The sequence below is a fragment of the Pongo abelii genome, chromosome X, assembly GCF_028885655.2.
Source record: "Pongo abelii isolate AG06213 chromosome X, NHGRI_mPonAbe1-v2.0_pri, whole genome shotgun sequence".
NCBI classification, from domain to species: domain Eukaryota; kingdom Metazoa; phylum Chordata; class Mammalia; order Primates; family Hominidae; genus Pongo; species Pongo abelii.
In genome coordinates this window covers 121,704,327-121,720,773 of record NC_072008.2, presented here as the reverse complement: position 1 = coordinate 121,720,773, position 16,447 = coordinate 121,704,327, and the positions used below count along the sequence as shown (strand labels likewise).

At 48.5% G+C, this 16,447-nt stretch overlaps 1 long non-coding RNA gene across 2 annotated transcripts in view; it reads right to left on the bottom strand.

The window, feature by feature from the left end:
- The window catches only part of LOC129053022 (uncharacterized), a 178,711-nt gene that overhangs the window by 18,901 nt on the left and 143,363 nt on the right, over positions 1 to 16,447 (bottom strand). For both annotated transcript variants that reach the window (XR_008518153.2, XR_008518154.2), the window contains exon 2: positions 3,017 to 3,216. This is a non-coding gene — a long non-coding RNA (uncharacterized LOC129053022). The remainder of the gene's footprint in view (positions 1 to 3,016; positions 3,217 to 16,447) is intronic.

The window sequence follows — 16,447 nt, the reverse complement described above, 5'->3', positions numbered from 1 at the left end:
CCTATTTTTGAATTTACTTTCACTGGATGGGGGATTTTTTTTTCTGAAGGTGTGTCAGTGGTGTTGATTAGGTGGGGCCTTTTAGCTTTGCTTCTGGATGTGTGCTGCAGGGAAGCCCCTGTATGATTTCTTTGGCTATGAACAGCATTAGTGGTGTCTGTGGTTTCCTCAGTGTGTTGAGGTGCAGTTATTAGTGGAGACTATGGTAAAGTTGTTATGGGGACCGGAGTGCCAGATGGGCTCATCTTCAGGCTTCAGAGGTAGCAGTGGTTGGCCAAGCATGTCTATCCTCATATCATGGTGTTACATATGCTGGCACCTGTGTTAGTGGTTCCAAGTGGGCTGATTCACGGGCCTCTGCATGGCTTTCTCAGGTGCTTATTATAGGCTCTCAAGTCCTTGGGCAGCTGCTGTGGTGTGTGTCATGGCAGTAGCAGTAGCAAGATGCTCTTCTGGGTCTCAAGAACTATGCACTTGTACTGGCAATGGTTGCAATGGGCTATGCAGACCAGCAGGTGGCATTTGCAGGTGAGAAGCAGCAGAGGTAGAATCTGTAAGTTGGTTAGGCCCAACTTTAGGAGGAGTGCTCTGGTGTCCCACATAGTGGATTAGGCTGTACAATTTCCCAGGCCATGGACCCCATACTCTGTCTTGGGAGGTGATGGGGCAAAGCCTGTTGGAGCTGAACCAGGAAGTCTTGCTCTCAGGCCCTCCAATAACAGGTGCATGCACCTGCTGTGATGGGCAGGGCAGTTTTTAGGTCCTAGCAGAATTCTTGGGTTAGGGGCAGCAGCTGCCATGCTGAGGTCTTACCCTGGGGAAGATGAGGGTGGCCCCAGTGGCCATAGCCTTGGCCAGTGAATGGGGGATGTGTATCCCTCTCATACCCCCATCCCACCAGAGCTTGCTCCCCAGTTCCAGCTGTTGCAGCTAATCCAGCTGATCCATCACACCTCACAGTCTGTACCCAGCCCACAATTCAACCCAGGCTGTAGGAGCCCATGTCCCACTCTATACCAAGACTTCATGGTAACTTGCTTCTCGCTGCAAGGTTACAATACCCATTTCACCCATGCCCAATGTGAAAGGCAGCAGTCTGCCCCACCCTTGCTTCTTAGTCCTAGCTGTAGGAGCCCACCCTCTGCTTGTGCCGCAACTCTAATAAACAGCTCAACTTTCCATGCCTAGGACTAGTGCTGCTGGTTTTCAGGACAGTACCTGAAAACAGATCCTAGTCTGGTAAAAGCTAGGATTGAAAATGGCATTTTTTCTGCAGCTGCTTACATTTTTAAAAGGGTGTGAGACCCAGGGTAAGTTCCCTCCCTGCAGTGTTCTTTTTTTTTCTCACAGTCTCCCAGGGGTTCCCAAGTTACATTTAGAGCTTGGGAGGTTCAGAGTGCTCTTTGGTAGTTTGGATTGTATGATTCCCCAGTGGGAAAGTGGACCATAGTAAGACTCTCACTCACCCTCTCCCCATATTGGGGAGTCACTGTCCATTTCCAGCCAGCCTTGGGCCAGCAGGGTGCCTGTTTTGTGTTTTTGGTTGTTGTTGTTGCTTTTTTTTTTTCTTCCTACTTTTTGGTTTTTCCTGTTACTTTTTTGTGGAACTTTCATGTTCCCTCTTGAATAATGTATTCAAGGTGTGATTGTCTATACCCTTTTGGTTCTAAGTGAATGAGGCATGCTGAAAATGCTTTTAGTCAACCATCTTGAAAAAACAAAAAACAAAAACAAGCCAAACTCACAGATTTATAAGACATTTGGATCTCAATTTTTTTTTAATCAGATAAGGCTAAACTTAAATTTATAATAGGTAATCTTTGATATAGTTTGTATATTTATGGCCGCCCAAATATGTTGAATTATAATCCCCAATTCTGGAGGTGGATCCTGGTGGGAGGTGTTTGGGTCATAAGGGTAAATCCCTCATGGCTTGGTGCAGTCATCATGATATTGAGTTCCCATGAGATCTGGTCTTCATTTAAAAGCGTGTGGCACCTCCCCACATTTTGCTCTCAGCATGTGATGTGCTTGCTTCCCCTTTGCCTTCTGCCATGATTGTAAGCTTCCTGATGCCTCTCCAAAGGCCAAGCAGATGCCAGCACCATGCTTCCTATAAAGACTGCAGAACTATGAGCCATTTAAACCTTTTTTCTTTATAAATTGCCCAGTCTAGCTATTTCTTTATAGCGGTACAAGAATGGCCTAATACACTTGTAAAGGCTGTGAACCAACTTGTGAGTAAAACAGTTTAATTCAGCTAGATTTCACAAAGAATACTTAACTGTTAAAATGTGACCCAATTATATGAGGAGGCCTAAAAGGTGAGAGTTATTCTAACAAAGCCTGTAGGGTATTTTCTTGGACTTCACTATTTTTTCTTGAAGATAAGAATGTTGCCATTCCTTTTCACATAGGGCTGGTGTCTTTTACATGAAAAATTTATATTTTACATTTAAGAAACAGCATCAAGGTCAAAATGTTTTTCTTTCATTTCTGCTGGTTTTTAAGGGATTTTTACTTAACTAGTATATCAGAATAGCTGAAAAGTTGCAGAAAAAAAGGGTTTAGCTTAGAGAAGGATAAAAAGGAGGAATTGTAAGATGGGGGGAGGAAAGCCCCAGGAGCAGAGTGTTTCAGTTAGCTTTGAGAAAGATTGCCTTGCCAGAAAATATTACTATTAGTCCTGAATTGTTTTGTTGTTTTTTTTTTTAAGCCTCAAGATATCGATTGAGATAAGAGTTTAATTTGGAGTATAAATTTTATGGACACAATCTTTCACTTTAGTTTTAAGAACAACAGATTAAATGATCTCTATAGCATTTTAACATGTTATCAGCTGGACTCCCAGAAAATATTGTGGCATGGCTTTGAACTTTGAGAGCTCATTTTTAACTAAATATGCCTTGATGATTTGGTTTAATGCCAAATACACAAAAGCCAGTTAAATGCAAGTGCTGAATATGCAAAGGCCAAATAAATGAAAGTGCCAATGGAAAATATAGTACTTACTTACCAGGAAGGACAGTAAGCCTTCTCCATATGAAGGGGTAAATCCCCTAAACCAAACCTTGAAACCAAATGTCCAGCTGAGGTTCAAACTTCCAGCTGAGGTCAACAGGAGGAAAATCACCTTTCTCCACAGGAAATCTTCTAGCCAGGAGGAGAAAGACCTCTCTTCAAACAAGAGGAGGAAAGACCCCTCCTCAGTCAAATCTGAAACAAAACAGAGCTCAATCAAAATCAAGACTTTGTTCTAAAACAGACTCATGAAGGGAGGCAGATCATGAATGTGGGGTGGGGAGCTTACTGGGCCCCAGTGTGAGTACCTCATACCTTAGATCCAAGGGCTGGTGATTCTCCCCAAGGTGAGTCACCTTTGGAATCCTGCTTCTGGCACCAAGTGTGTTGAAGTCAAAATAAAAATGTAGAGGCAAATCTCTAAATGTAATGTTTTATTTGGGAAACAAGAATTACAATTTGGGTTGTACTCACAGCCTAGGTAGACTTTGGTATTTTCAAAGAACAGATAAAAATTGGAGGTTTTAGAAAAAGGTGAAATGTTATGTATTGTTTTCCAGAAAGTTTATTGGCACTAGCAAAGTTTCAAAGAGCTGGCAAGCTTTGATGGATGAGTGACGGCCATGTGTAAAACAAGTCTTAGAGTTGAGCAGATTGTTTCAGTAGCTATTAGGTAAAACTGTTTTCAGGCTACAGCTGGTCATTAACAGAGGTCAGGATTGCAAAAAAATCACATCATTGAAGCAATGTTATATGCCCTAAGTGGCTTTGCCCCTGGTCGCCTGCCTCTGTTTTAGTTGCATATGACAAGATGACCCAATTTGTATGATCAACTTTACAACTGGGAGGATAATACCCTGGCTTACCTCCAAGGTTCTCAGGTAGGCACTCCTGATCCAGATTGGTGTTCTGTGAGTCAGAAAAGTGGGCCCAGTGGCTCCACACAGACAGGTGACCATGGTGGGGACCTTTGGTTCTGCAGCCCCTTCGTGGAAGCTCTACATGAAAGTGTGGCTCTTCTCTCCCTGGAGCACCCCCACATTCACTTTTTTGTGCATTCATACATGCATGTATGCATGCCAACACACATGCCTCTACTTTCTTCCTTAATTGTGTATGTGAATCTGTGTGTTTTCTTCTTTTTGTCTTCCTTTCTCCCATAACCACCTTGGAGATGCCACTGTGGATAGAGATTTCTCTCAATTAAGTGGTGGCCCTTAACACTGCATGATGGACACTCCCAAGTTTCCCCTCTGCCTTCTGTTCATCCTCCTGACTCTGCCTACAGTGAGAATTATATGTCATTTTTCCTTTTGTGTTTTTAGTGTCCAGTGTGAATGAAGGCAAATGCAGAGATATGTGTGCTTTGACACCAAGAAGCTTACATGTGATAGACTCTCTTATACTTTGTAGCTTTCACAAAACACATCCCCTGGACTTTGCATCTCTGTTCAGAGTCAACATACTCCCAGATTCTTTTCATTTCCTAATAACTGCTCAGTTGTCCATGTGTCTTCCTGGAGGTGGCAAGAACATCATTTATTTACCATTTCCCTTCTCTTTGAACATGAGGCTTGTCCCTTTCTTCCCGCTACTGTTTTCTTGAAACAGAAGTAGCTTTGAGGCTATGTAAAGACCTACTTCCTATAGGAGGTGTGTGAGTGAGAGAGAAAGAGAGACAAGTGCATCATATTGTATTAATGTCCACCCAGAAGAAAGTGACTTGGTAGATTAAAAGGTAGCCACATCCAAGAATGATTTGTCCTTATGCCCAGAACATCAATATGGCATAGCTGTGTGCAGCCAGAATGGAGGTACCTGGTTGTCATTTTTCCACCAGCCAGATGAGCTACAGGTCACTAGAGGATCTATTATTCTATTCATGTATGTTGGAGGAAACAGCCTTGTGAACATACTTGGAAATTTATTCTTCCATACTCATACAAGTAAAGAAACCAGGAAAGAAACACTGTGAGGGGAGACGCCAAGGTGAAAAAGTCAGGGTACCCACAGAAAAGAGAACTGAGGGGCAGATATCCTTTGGTTTTACACAAGAGAATTCCAGGAGAGCTGCCTCTTTATGACAGCCTCGAGTAGCATTTGTGTGATTTCCAGATGAGAGGAGTTGATTTTCATGCTATGCTTTCTCCATAGATGACAGGAAACTAGAGAGCTGATATCCTAGCCTAAAAGCCCTCACCCAGTTGCTTTCATGGGGTATATGTACACTGCTATGTTTTGAATGTCACTTTAGCAGTCCATCCCACATACAGTGAAGGACAGTTGGCTATCTTGTTTCAGGGAACACAGAATAGACAGAAAGAGAGGAAAACTGCAAGCCTGGGTTGTCTGTAGGTGCTGGGGTTATGGGCAAGTGGTTTTGTCTTTTTTCTTCTTTTTGAAGAGTCTGTTTTATGTTATAAATTGGGCAGTGGTTCTGGGATTTCAGCACTCCTCCAAGAGAGACTACTAGGGCATGTAGATAGCTGGCATGAGGCATTTGTATCCTCTTCTATAGCTTTCTACCATGCTTGGTAGGAAAGGCTCTTGAGTAAAGTCCTGATGGTGGGCTCAAAGTAGGGAAGCATCTGAATGAGCCCCTAGGTATGATGTGTGCCCTTAAGGGGATTGGGTTACTTCATGAAACTCAAGGTCTCTGTCCTAAAGAGCAGGGGAGGTTGGAAATGGGTTGGGCCTAGAACTTCGGGAGGCCATCTGCCAGTGATACGACTTTTGGGCTCCCTTTATTGCCCATAAGAAATGATCCCAGCCTCACTGGGACAGAAAAGTCTGTTTGGGACCCAGGGAAGGGAGCCAGATCTTTTGGACTTTTGCCTTACATTAAATTATGTGCTCACTCACTTTTCTGCCTGATGTCACCTGATCCCTACTGGGCCTGGTGTGCTGCACCATGGCCCTTCTCCTGACTAATGAGGACTTGTGTGCTCAGGCTGAACTCTAAGAGGGTGCTCCTGCAGAATGGAGTGGGGATGCATGTTCATGCCCACAGCCTGGTACCAATCTCCCCATGGTCTTTAAATCTATCTTTCAACACTCTCAGGAGGAACATAGAGGAAATGTGGTATCTTAAAGAGCTGTCATTCTCTTCCAAGCTAAAACTCAGGAGGCTTAGAAGTATACCTGTATCTACAAATTTTTCACTACAAGCCTTCTATGGAGAGTTGTTCAGTCACTGACCCTGGGTCATGTGCAAGGAGGTGGGTATTCCTGTTATGGCATCTGTGTCCTCTCCTGGCCAGCCCAAGTGTGGGATCTTTATTGTTTGAAGACAAGTAGATGGCATGTGAGAGCCACAGACCACCAGACTGGGAAGAGGTTATGCAAGATGTACCAGTTGTGAGAACTAGGCACCCAGTAATCAGCTATAATGGATACTTCTTGGCTGTTTCTTTAATAACAGATGGCACAGGGACAGGATCTTGAGGGAGGGGAGGAAGTTTGCTGGTAATTCTGGTACAATACTGCCATCAAGAGGAACATGTATGGCAATCACAATCACCCTTCCCTGTGGTTGCTTGGGGAGGAGTGGCTTGGTAGTATTGTCAGGATTCAGGCAAGACTAGGAACTGTGCCCATATAAGCTATACAGAGGCATGCAGGAAGCATGGCTCATGAACTGTTCAGGTTCTGGAAACTCCAGGGAAAGGGGTCAAAAAGAGCTGGACATCCAGGACACCTGGCAGGTCCCATACAGAAAGCTGTGGCTCAAGAGGCTGGTGGCAGCCATGTCTGGGCAAGACTAGCAAAGGCCTCCACCAGGGAGCCCCATCTCGAGGCCATGGGCATTTTACCTGGTTCCCTTTCCCCTGGGAGCAATGGATGGGAAGGCCTAGGTGGGTCCCAGGCCCTGAGAGGCTCCCTTGGCCATAGTGCACCCTAGTGAAAGATCACTCCCAGCACTGTAATTCTTTGGCTATTGGTGCCTGAGATGGCCAGTGCTGGGATGGTCCACCATCTTAAAGAAGAAGATGTGCTGTCTGGGGCCCTGTGGGGCCTAAACCCAGACTTTACTAGATGAGATTGAGGCAACACCAGGCCTGGCCACCATGAGATACTATGCACCCCTGAGAACCTCATTTGTTGTGTCTGTGTCTCAAAGGATCAGATGGTTGTCTTGGAACCTGTGCTCGTTTCTGCTTTGGAAACTTCCAAGGCTCCCTCCTATTCTTTGGGGAGTGCCCAGGTCCTTGCCATGTTTAGGTTTAAACTGGGAGAGAAGAGGGTCTTCCTTGGCCTTTTGAAGTCCAGGAAGCCAAGAGCATGCAGAAGGAAGAACCAGTTGGGCTTCTTGTGAGACAGCCTGCTACATGCCAGAAAGGACTGCTGGGGTACACTCAGAAAATGTCGTAAATGGTGCTATGACCTGGCACATTAACCCAGACATCTCCATGCCTCCTCTGTAGTGGAGGTGGAATTAGGCCAGATCCAACATGGCATGTGAGGTTGAAGCTTGGAGGACATGTCCCTTTGCAGGAAACAATCTGGTTAAGCAGAGGACCCGGCCATTTATTGGTGAGTTCTGGCACTTTCAAGAATGTGAAGAATGAGTGGCCAAAGTTAACAAAGGAGCATGCACAGGGATGGGGGTCACACCCACTTTGTAGAATTTAAGAATAGTAAGGGACCTACGGGACCTTCTCAAGGTAATAGGTGGCATGTCTTCTTTCCTTGGGGTGACACAGAATGTAAAGATAATGGGAGGATGAACCTCCAAGGCTGGAACTTTGGGAGAAGCTTCTCTTGGAAGTGCCAGTAGCAGAAAAGTTCACAAATAGAACAGGTTCCTTCATTCCACCTGAATTCAGAGAGAGATCCATGTGGACACATATGCCTCTGCATCAGAGACTGCTATCCAGACATTCATCTTCCACCTAAAAATGCACTTCTGCTGTTGACTGCAGGCCAATGTTCCCAGGATAAACAGGGTGACATCCAACTGTTACTTGCCTCAACTTGCCTTTGGGGATCAAGAAGGAAGTTCCCCCGGGTGGGTGGTAGAAGTGGAAGTGGTGGCACGGGCCATGGGCTCTTTTGCATTTCTCTTAGTGTCTCTCACTTGGCCTGAATGATTTATCACACAATCAATTGCAACTGCCAAAGTTTGGGAGCACTACATTGATGTGAAGTTCTGGAGACAAAAAGGAACACAGATAAAGGTAGAGAAGACAAAAGGGTGAAAGAGAGGGCTAACGCCTGGGAGAAAGAGCAGAAAAAGAAAGAAAAAAATTATGTCATAAAAACCCTAAAGACAAGTATGTAGAAGTCAAAGAAAGGAAAGGGGCCAGGGAGGTAGCAGCTTGGGTGTAATCCATTTTTGCTGTGTCATCTGTCTTAGAGCAGTGTTTCTAGGCAGTGTGTTCCTGCAGCACATGTTGGGGGTATGCCCACATCTAATCTGCCCCAACATGGTTGCAATACGGTTTCCAGCACAGAGCATTTATGTGGAGGATGATCAGAACACTTGCTTCTCGCCCATCTACCACTCCACAATAGCAAACATGAGTCCTCAACAGCATGCACAGTTCTGTGTGTTTTCCACCCGAAGTGTTCTGGAAAAAGCTATCCAGAGATTGTCATAGGCGAGGTGTGACTAGGACCCAAGTGTTTGGGGTGACACATGGCTCCCCTCCTGTCTGACTCCAGGGCTACCACATGAGAACACTCAGGACTACCACATGAGAACAACCCAGGACTCAGTTCCCCTATCCTGGAACTGTATATTCACCTGATTCTTTACTCCCAACCCCCAGGAGCAAATAGGACACTGGTGGCCTTTGACCTCGTGGTCAAGCTGGCCTTGGAATGACCTGTGATAATGCCCAACTGAAAATGTCTCCTGGGGGGTAAGGGGTGGGCTCAGATCCTACTTTGTGCTGAGTCTACATCTATTCCCCGGGAACTCCATCTTCCCATACTACAGACATAGTTAGGGATGTGGTTAGCTCGGTTTCATCCCTAGGGCTGTCAAAGAGGACCAAATCCATGTTTGTCAGAAAGTCAGGCTAAGAGGTCCCCACCAAGGCCAGTCTCCCCAGGACAGGGCAGGGCCCCACAGGTGAGCCACAGCTTACACAAGGTAGACAACATGGTGAACAGTCATGTTTAGAGCATGGTTAGCATTTTTTCTTCAGCAAAGGGCAGAGTGAGTGGACCTGGGGGAAGGGCAGGTGGGCATTTCTGTAGCAATATTGCCATTAAGAGAAAGATGTTTGGCAGTCATGCTCACCCTTCCTGTGGTTGCTTGGGGAGGATTGGCTTGGGAGTGTTATGGGGGACCAGGCAGGATGAGGTCCAGTGCCTGGATGAATCTGAGCTTTCTGGAAGCCTGAGGGAAGAGGGGCCCATGGCTGAATAGGGCTGTGAAAGGCCCAGAGAAAGGTGCCAGAATGAGATGGACAGGCAGGACACCTGGCAAGTCCCCTTAAGGATTTCATGTCTCAGGAGCCTGGTGGTGGCCATGATCTGGGCAAGACTATCAGATGCCTCAGCCAAGGGGCATCAGCTTGGGGCTATGGGTAGTTTGCCTGTTGCCTCTTCTTATGGGAGCAATGGGGATGATGGCCTAGCTGGGTCCTTGGCACCAGGAGGCTCCCTTGGCTGCAGTGCACCACAGTGCTGAGGGGCAACTCCCAGTGCTGGAGTTCCGTGGTCATTGGCACCAGTGGTGGCCAGCGCTGGGGTATTCCTCCGTTCTAGGAATGAAGATGGGCCACGTGGGATCCTGGCTCATACCCAGAGTGTCCTTGACAAGGTGGATGCAAGGCCAAGCCCAACCACCACGAGACACCGTGCACCCCTCCCATGCAACACTCCCTTGTTGTATCCATGTCCCAGAGTTTCTCTTGGAGCCAGGCCATTCCCCATGGTGCTCATTTCTGCCTGGGGGCCTTCCATCAACCCCATATGTCTTGGGGTTGTGAAGGCCTTGCCCTGTGATCAGAAGCATACAAACCAATGGGTTTGGTGGCAAACATGGCAAAATGGAGACTTTCTGGGCATCAGCTGGGTAGCATCAGGGCCTTCCTAGGCCTGCAAAAATCTGGGAAGCCAAGGCCATCCAGACAGAAGGACCTGTTGGGCTCAGCCTGGGGACAGCCTGCTGTATGCCAGAAGGGTCTACTGGGGTGCTCAGGCAGCAACTCCCTGCCCTCCTCAGGGTCTCTGAGGTAGAATTGGGCCGGGACCAACATTGGGTGCAGGGATGAGGCTTGGAGGATGCACCCCTTTGCAGGACATGGTCAGGTAAAGCAGAGGATCGAGCCATTTCCTGGGTCATTCTGGCCCTTTTGAGTGTGTTCAGTTTACCAAGTGAACAGGGGCTTGCGTCCAAAGGTGGGGATCTGCACTGCTTCACAGAATTCAAGAGTGGAAAGGGACCTAGAGGACCCTCTCGAGAAGACAGGTGGCATGTACTGTTTCTTTGGTAGGACTGAAAAAGGCATAAGGAGGTGATGGGCCTCTGAGGCCTGAATTCTGGAAGCAGAGGACCAAAAGTGGAGAAAAGGTCCTGAAAGATACATAGTCCTCCCTTCCACATGAATTCAGCGAGAGAGCAAGCCATATGGATTGGTGTGCCCCAACCTGTCCATGTGCACAGAGACTGCCATCCAAACAGACATTCAAATTCTACCTGTATGCACTCTTGCTGTTGAGTAGGGGCCTATGTTCCCAGAACCAACGGGATGCCATTCAACTAGGACTTGACTCACCTTGGCTTTGGGGACCAAGAAGGAAGGTTCACCAAGGTGGTGGTGGTAGAAGTGGAGGTGGTGGCACAGGCCTGGGGCTCTTGGGCATTTTTTTTCGCCACCTCTCAACCTACCTGCATAATTTCTCACACATTTAATTGCCTCTCTCACAGTTTTAAAGGCACGTTGACAGGAAGTCCTGGAGAGTAAAAGAAACACAAACACGGAGACAGTAGGGGAGGAAGCAAGCCCCAGTGAGAGTGGACCAAAGAGCAGTGAGCCTGCGGGTGGAAATAGAGAGTGAAAGAGCACGCAGTAGAAAAGAGACAGAGATAGAGAAATAAATGTTCAAAATCTTAGAGAAGTGTGTGGGGGTCAAGGAGTCCAGAAGGGGCCAGAGAGGTAGCAGTTGGGGATTACTGTGTTTCTTCTGTTTCCTCTGTCTTCAGAACAACGTTCAATGTCACCGTGTTCCTGCAGCACAAATTAGGCATTTGCCCGCACCTTCACTGCCCCAACACGGTGATCATAAGGTTTCCGTCACAGAATTTTTGTGGGGAGGAAGATCAGAACACTTGGGTTTTGCCCATCTACCACTCCCCCATAGCACACACAAGTCCTCAACAACTTGCACTCCTCTGTAGACAAACCTTCTGGGGAGAGCTCTCCAGAGGTTGACATAGGCCAGGTGTTAGAAGGACAGGTGTGCTTGGAGTGGCTCCTGGCTTTCAATTTGGTCCCATCTGACCTATTCTGGCTTGGGTTCTCCCCCACCCCCTTACCAGGGCTGCTGTGTGAGAAAAACCAGGGGCTCAGTCCCTCTATATTGGGATTGTAAGTTTTACTGCCACACCCCAGGGGCCAGTGGGACGCTGGTAGCCTTTGACCACGTGGTAGGTTCCAGGATGAGCTGGACAGCCAGGATGGCTGGTGCAAGTCATACAGGAAGCCATGGCTGGGGAACCTGGTGGCAGTCATCTGGGTGGGCCTAGCGAGGCCTCAGCCAAGGAGCATCGGCTCGGAGTCCTGGACAGTTTGCCTTGTGCCCCTTCCCCTGGGAGCAACGAGGGTGATGCCTAGCTGGGTCTACAGCCCTGGAAGGCTCTCTTGGCCATGCTGCATGCCAGGGAGGAGGGGCCACTACTAGCACTGAATTCTGTGGCCATTGGTGATGGTGCTGAACTGCACCCAGGCATTCCTCCATCCAAGGAGGAAGATGGTTTGTGTGGGATTCTGTGGGGCGCATACCCAAGCTGTCCTTGAGAAGGTGGATGCAAGGCAAGGCCCAACCACCCTGAGACACTGCACTCCCAATGTTACCCTCTTGTTTTGTCCACATCCCAGAGTTAGTCTTGGAGCTGGGTCATTCCCCAAGGTGCTCATTTCTGCCTGGGAGCCTTCTTTTGACCCCATCTGTCTTTGGGGGTGCACAGGCCCATTGACTGACCAGAAAGGGACCAACCAGTGGGTTGAGTGGCAAATGTGGCAAAATGGAGACTATCTGGGTGATAGCTGGGTGGGACCAGGGCCTTCCTAGGTCTGCTAAAGTATGGGAAGCCAAGAGCACCCAGAAGGAAGGACCCTTCAGACTCGGTGTGGGGACAGCCTGCTATGTGCTAGAAGGGTCTGCTGAGGTGCGCCCAGGCAGCATCACACTGCCTCTCCTCAAGTGGGTCTCTGAAGCAGAATCAGGCCAAGCCCAACATGAGCTGTAGGGATAAGGCTTGGAGGATGTGTCCTTTTGCAGAACACAGTCTGATACAGCAGGGGACTGGGCCATCTCCCAGGGAATTCTGGCCTTTCCAAATGTGTTCAGGAGCCTCCCAAGTGAACAGGGGCTTGTGTCCAAAAGGTAAGGATCAGCACCCTTTCACAGAATTCAGGAATGCAAAGGGACCTAGAGGATGCTATCGAAGTTACAGGTGGGATAAGCTGTTCTCTGGTAGGACTCAATGAAGGCATAAGGAGGTGATGGGCCTCTGAGGTCTGAATTCTTGGAAGCATAGTGCCCACTCTGGAGTACCAAAAGTAGAAATGGTCCTCAGGATACATGGTCCTCCATTCCTCCTGAATCCAGCGAGAGAGCAAGCCACGTGTATAAGCATGCCCCTCCATGCCCGTGTGCACAGACTACCAACCAAACATTCACCTTCCACTGCAATGCACTATTGCTGTTTAGTGCGAGCTGGTGTTCCCAGGACAAACGGGGTGACATTCAACTTAAACATGCTTCACCTTGGCTTCAGGGACCAAGAAGGAAGGTCCCCGGGCTGGTGGTGATGGTAGAAACAGAGGGAGTGGACCAAGTCTTGGGCTCTTGAGCATTTCTCTTGCCACCTCCCAGCCTACCTGCACGATTTCTCACACGTTCAGTTGCATCTCTTATCATCTTAAAGGCACACATTGACAGGAAGTCCTGGACAGTCAAAAAAACACAAACACATAGAGACAGAGCAGGAGAGGAAGCAGGCCCCAGTAGAAGTGGGTGAGAGAGCACTGGGCCTGGGGGTAGCTCAGAAGAAAGGAGGAGAGAGCACACAGTAGAAAAAGGAAGAGACAGAGAAGGAAAGGCCTGTCATGGAAAATCCCAAAGGGAAGTGCGTAGGGGTCAAGGAGTCTGGAAGGGGCCAGAGAGGTAGAAGCTTGGAGTAGTGTGTTCCTTCTTTTTCCTCTGTCTTGAGAATAGCATTCAGTGTCACTGTGTTCCTACAGCAGACGTCAGGCATTTGCCCCCGCCTTGACTGCTCCGACGAGGTCAACATAGGGTTTCCATCGCAGAATATGTGTAGGGAGGAAGATCGGAAGACTTGTGTCTTGCCCATCTACCACTCCCCCATAGCACACACGAGTCCTCAATGGCATGCACATCTCTCTGTGTTTTTTATGTCCAGCCTTCTGGGCAGAGCTGTCCGGAGGTTGCTGTAGGCCAGGTGTGTTTGGGATGGAACCTAACTCACCTCCTGTCTGACCTAGGCTAGCTTGGGCTCTCCCTCCCAACCCCCCTGCTATGGCTGCCATGTAAGAAGGGCCATTGGCTTGGTCCCGCTATCCTAGAATTGTATGCTCACCTGAAGTTTGAGTTCCAGGACCCAGTGGTACACTGGTTGCCTTTGACCTCGTGGTCAAGCTGGTTTTGGAGTGACCCATAAGAATGCCCAAATGCAAATGTCTCCTGCAGGGAAGGGGCTGGGCTCAAGTCCTGCTGTATGCCCAATCTCCTTCTCTTCGCTGAGGACTCCACCACCCTTCCATGCTAAAGGAGTACTTAGGGATGGGGTTAGGTTGTGGCCATCCCTAGGGTGGTCCAAGGGGACTGCTTTCCTGTTGGTCAGGAAGGCAGGCTAAGAGGTCCCCACTGAGGCCAGTCTCCTGCAGGTGTCTCAGTGCTGGCTGAAAGTTGCTAAGATGGTGATCAGCCATGTTTGGAGCATGGTTGGGTTTTTTCCTCAGCAAAGGGCAGAGGGAGTGGACCTGGAGGAAGGGCAAGTGGGCATTTCTGGAGCAATACTGCCATCAAGAGGAACTTGTCTGGCAATCCCGTGCACCATTCCCTGTGCTTGCCTGGGGAGCAGTGGCTTGGGAGTGCTGTAGGGGACCAGGCAGGACTAGGGCTGGTGCTTGGATGGATCTGAGCTCTCTGGAGGTTTGAGGGAAGTGGGGCCCATGTGGACATGGGCCCGTGGAAGCCCCAAGGATAGGTGCCAGGACGAGCTGGACAACGAGGATGCCTCGCGGGTCCTGTAGAGGAAGCCATGGCTCGGGAGCCTGGTGGTGGCCGTGATCTGGGCGGGACTAGTGGAGACCTGGGCCAAGGAGCCTGGGCTCAGGGGCATGGGCAGTTTGCCTGGCGCCCCTTCCCTTGGTAGTAACAGGGGTGATGGCCTAGCTGGGTCTTTGGCCCCGGGAGGCTCTCTTGGCCACACAGCATGCCAGTGAGGAGGGACCACTCCCAGCAATGAGTCCTAACTGTGGCCATTGGCTCTGTTGGTGGCTGGTGCTGGGGTGTTTCTCCATCCTAGGGAAGATGGGCCACATGGAATCCTGTGGGGCCCAGACCCAGACTGTGCTTGATGAGGTGGACGCAAGGCCAGGCCCAGCCACTCTTAGACATCGTTCCCCCATGTGACCCTCTCTTGTTGTGTCCATATCTCAGAGATTGTCTTGGAGCTTGGCCATTTTCCTGGTGCTCATTTCTTCCTGGGGGCATTCCGCCAACCTCGCCTGTCACTGTGCATGCCAGTACACACAGAGATTTCCATTTACCTTCCCACCTCAATGCACTTTTGCCATTGAACATGTGCTGAAGTTCCCAGGACCAACAGGATGACATTCAACTGTCACTTGCCTCACCTTGGCTTCTGGGACCAAGAAGGAAATTCCCCGGGGTAGTGGTGGTAGAAGTGGAAGATGTGGCATGGGCTTTTGAGCATTTATCTTGCTGCCTCTCAGCCTACCTGTACAATTTCTCACTCATTCAGTTTCATCTTTTATAATTGTAGAGGAATATATTTACATGACATTTAGAGAGTTTAAAACACACAGACAAATACATAGAGCAGGAGAGGAAGATGAAAAAACAGCGTTTGGCTGATGGGTAGAAACAGAGAGAGAGGAAGAACCAGAGTGAGACAGAGACAAAGAAAAAACATCTCATGGAAAATCCAAAAGAGAAGTGTGTGGGTGTCAAGGAGCCCAAAAGGGACCAGAGAGGTAGGAGCTTGGGTGTAGTCTGTTTCTTCTGTTTCCTCTGTCTTATACTGAGAGTAGCGTTCTTGGTCACTGTGTTCCTGCAGCATATGTTGGTGGTGGTCTTGCGTTTAGCTGCTGCAACATGGTTGCCATAGCGTTTCTGTTACAGGGTATGTGTGGGGAAGGATATAGTAACACTTGGGTCCTGCCTAAGTGAACACAAAATATCTGAGACAGGTCTCAGTCAATTTACAAAGTTCATTTTGCCAACGTTAAGAATGTGCCCATGACACAGCCTCAGGAAGTCCTGAGACATGTGGCCAATGTGGTCGGGGGTACAGTTTGCATTTAGACAGTTTACAGAGACATCAGTCAATATGTGTAACAGGTACATTGGTTTGGTCCAGTAAGGTGGGACAGCAAGAAGTGGGGCTTCCAGGTTAGAAGTAGATAAGCAACAAAAGGTTGCATTGTTTTGAGCCCTTGATAAGTTTTCCACTGAATACACAATTTAGTCTGGCTCAGAGAATCTGCATTTTTACATAAATGAGAGGGGAGAGGAAGCAATCAGATACTCATTCGTCTCAAGTGAACCTCGAGGGATGACTTTGAATAGAATGAGAGGCAGGTTTCCCCTAAGCAGTTCCCAGGTTGACTTTTCCCTTTAGCTTAGTGATTTTGGAGTCCCAATATTTGTTTTCATTTCACACCCATCTTCTGCACCCCCATGACTCACAAGAGTCCTCAAGAGCATGCACAACTCTGTGTGTTTTCCACCTCTAACCTTCTGAGGGAAGCTGTCCAGAGATTGACATTGGCCAGGTATGAGGAGGACACGTGTGTTTGGGGTGGCACCTGGCTCCCCTCCTGTCTGACTTATCCCTGCCAGGACCCTCCAGGACTGCCGTGTGAGAAGAGCCAGGGCATCATTCCCACTGTCCTGAAATTGTACGTTCACCTTACTCTAGTTCACCCCAGTGGCCTCTTGGATGCTGGTCGCCTTTGACCTCGTGGTCAAGCTGCCCTTG